Raw genomic sequence first — 3,932 nt, forward strand, 5'->3', positions numbered from 1 at the left:
ATTGTTGCAGCCTCATATATTTTATTCTATCTAAACTGAATAAATTAAGAATGCACATTGTAATTCTGAGAGCAACCCATTTAAAAACACAAGAAATTGGGGTTGAGGGTGTAGTTCAGTGGTAGAATATTTGCCTAGCATATGTGAGGCCCCGGTTCAACCCCAGCTCCCAAAGAAAAGAAGGGAAAGGAAAAGAAAAGAAATAGACTAAACATTCCAATTGAAAGAATTAAAAAAGTGAAACCCAACAACATACTTCAAAAGACTCACAAGCTAAGGGTTCCTTGGCCTCCTCTAGCAGAAGGAAGATGAATGAAGAATGAGAGGCTGGACTGGAATCGCCCTCTCAGAAGAGTCCGTTGAAAGGGGAGTTGAGCAACTGCACAGGTTGGCCCAGAACAAAGGGGTTTCCTGAAATGCTAGACTTGGAATTTTAAAACTTGAACAACCCTGAGCAAGCTTGGTCACCATGTTTTCTGGGAATCCCCCAACTTTTTCAGGGGAAACGTGGATGGACTGTACCCTTCCTATCTGCAATCTTTTTGTAACAAGTGGTTTTAAGGTCAAGGGCAAAGGTGGCTCCCCAGGTAGCTTCAGTCTAAAATAGGGTCTGGAGTTTAGCAAGTGCTGGGCAAATTGCTCGGTCAATGAGAACCTTGAAGCAGAGGAAAGAGTTTGTTCTCTGGGAACCCCTTACCAAGGCCCTCCTTCCTGCACACAATCTATATTGACCCGTTCCTATCCCTGCCCAACGATTACAGACATTATAGTTGTTTTTATAAAACAACTAAATAATAATTATAATAATGCTTTTATTCATGATTAATATCAAATGTAAGGAAAAATTTAAAGTTCCCCTCCACCCATCCTACCGTGCTCTTCACCTCCTCTCTAAAGAAAACCTATTTGCAGGCCAGTGACTGAGGCAGGAAGATCACCAATTTGAGAAACTTAGCAAGATCTTGTCTCAAAACGCAAAATTAAAAGGACCAGGGATGTAGCTTAGTGGTAGAATGGCCCTGGCCTCAATCTCTGATCTGGGGAGTGGAAGTGGCAGGGGACAAAAAACAAAAGTAGAAAACCCTGTTTTAACCTTTTCTGCTTTGAGCTGTTATGGCTTATACCACAAATCTGATTAATATACATATATCTCAGTTTCTTTTTTTGCCCCGGGGCAGTGGGGTGTGGTACCAGGGTTTGAACCCAGAGGTTCTTAATCCCTGAACTACATCTCACCATTTTGGCGCCATCAGCAATGAGGTCCTAACCAGAGCCAAGCTGATGCCAACAGCATGCCCTTGAACCTCCAGAACTGTGTGCTAAATAAACCTCTTTTCTTTAGAAAATATCCAGCCGCAGGTATATTGTTATAATAACAGAAAACAGACTAACACACTACCTGAGGCTCTGCTTCTGGGGAGCCTGACCTAAAACACACCAAGAAACAATAAAACAAATCTGACAAACATTGAAAAACATTTTTGAAAGAAAAACAATACTAAAAAGAAAAGAAACCCTGCAGTGAGAATTGTTTGCCTACATGTATTGGATTTAAATTAGAACACAGAAAAAGAAGGCTCTCATAATAATGTCTTTAAGAAAAAAAGTGAATTTCAGTTAACAATACAATTAAAGAAGATAGACTCTCTTAGTCATAAGGTAAAGAAAGCACATGTTTTTTTTCTGAAAAATGGGGAAGATGCTAATAAATTCCAGGAAAAACATGAATCTATACCAGTAACTGTGATTCAAATATAAAAATGTGGTGAGATTTTTAAGCAATTGATGACATGTAAGGAAAAAGAAATATTTGACATGAGCATTTGAAATATTTTTCATTGTTCTTTTCTGGCTTTATTTTATTTTATTGTGGAAAATTTTTAACGTATCCAGAAGTAGCAAAAATAGCAAAATGAACTCCCAGTGCCCATGATTCAGCTTCAGCAGTTATCAAGATATGGTCAATTTCAGATATCAGTTTCCAAAGTTCCCTAAATGCCACATGTGTATGCTTCTGAGCATATGTGTTTCCTTTTTTTTTTTTTAAGCTGGTTTGCTGAAATCCAGATCCAACATAGTCTACAGATTGCATTGAGTTGACATGTCTCTTTAATTTTTTTTTTTTGTACCCGAGGATTAAACCAGGGGCCACATCCCCAGACTTTTTTATTTTATTTTGACACACTAAGTTGCTGAGGTTGGCCTCAAACTTGAGATCTGAGATTGCATGCATGCACCACCATGCCAGCCAAATCTTCAGAAAAATCATTCTTTTCTTTTCTTTCTTTTTTTTCCTATTTATTTTTAAACCAGGGTTTGAACCCCGGGGGCACTTAATCACTGAGCACATCCCCAGCCCTTTTTGTATTTTATTTAGAGACAGGGTCTCACGGAGTTGCTTTGTGCTTCACTTTTGCCGAGGCTGATTTTGAACTCACAATCCTCCTGCCTCAGCCTCCCAAGTCGCTGGGATTACAGGTGTGCTCAGTTTTTTTAAATTAAAAGAACCTCTAGTTTATTTGGTCTTACATGACCTTTCTTTGGTGGCCCAGTCAATACAGAAATATGGGTTCCCCTGTTCCAACATAAACACGGAGGAAGGTATCCAATGTCTATAAATCCTCCGTACTGTTTTGTTTGTCTAAGTTTATTAAGAGCTCTCCTGGTTACACATGCTATGGATACTTGAGTGCCAGATAGGATTAAAGACACTCAAACAGTGCTCTAATTTATATCTGAACCTCTCAGAAAGTCCAGGAAGTTTAGATTAAGAGCTAAAAGGTGTTTAGAGCTGCAGCCACAAAAGATCCTCAGAAATAATCTATGGCCATGGATTCCCGATTTTGTTATAGAACCTACTCAGCCTTGAAGATGAAGTAGGTAGCCTGACCTTGGGCCCACAGACTGCCACTGTGAAGCTCTGCCTCCTGCCCAATCCTGAGTCACGGGCTCTGGACTTTACCCCCATCCCTCTCCGCTGGGGTGGTTGGTCATGGGGGTGGGAGGAGAAGGCAGGCAGGGTTAGAACCCAAGAAGAAGAGAGCTTTAGTCTGAGCTGCCCAAGACTTCCAAGCTACTGAGTTGTGAAGCTAGAATTTGAATCCAGATCAGATTGGTTCCAAATGTGAGCCCCTTCTTCTCCCTGCCCACTCCCATGGGACCTGCAAGCCCAGGGAGAAACTCTAATGCTGATTTAGGTATTCACTGAGAAGAGGAATGCCTGGAATCAGAATGGCCAAGTTTCCTGCAGTTAAATAGTTGACTCAAATATCAACAGACACACCCAGAAACACGAAACCAAAAGTCAACCAGCCAACTAACAATGAAGGGTGAGGGAAAGCCAGAAAATTATGCAGGTCAACCTTTTTATTATCCTATGCATGCCTAAGGGACTTAAATATTAACCAGCTAACTTTTTTTTTTTTTTTTTTTGGTGGTGAGGAGGACAGGTGGACATCTTGAATATGCCTCACACTGCTCTAAGCACCCCGGGACTCCAGGAGGAAGCCATTCATGGGCGCTGCCTTCCTGTGCAGGAATAATCTTCATTATGTCTCTCATCTCATTGCCAATAAGGGGCCTGGCACAAAAATACCACCTCATGAATGAATTTATGTTTTGAAAATTATCCCCTTTTCTCTGCCACCTGACAAACCTTTGGTGACTGTAAATTTTTAGAAAAGAGGAAACTGTAGTCAGGGAAGAGAATTTAGAGGGGAAATGATGTGTGCTGCTTAGCAGAAGGATTATTTTTAATGCCTTCTAGGGTAAAGAAAGGAAAACAGAGGAAGAGAATAACCAGGCCTTAGAACGACAGTCCTTTAGCAGCAAAGGAAAAAAGCTAGAGACTTCTGGAAGAGGCAATGGGACCAGACAGTGACTATCTGCTGCCTTTAAAGATCTGAAGCCCTGAGGGTGGGAAGGAGACCAAG

This window comes from Marmota monax, unplaced genomic scaffold, assembly GCF_021218885.2.
Source record: "Marmota monax isolate L192 unplaced genomic scaffold, Marmota_monax_Labrador192_F-V1.1 WCK01_AAM20220418_F8-fsc00068, whole genome shotgun sequence".
NCBI classification, from domain to species: domain Eukaryota; kingdom Metazoa; phylum Chordata; class Mammalia; order Rodentia; family Sciuridae; genus Marmota; species Marmota monax.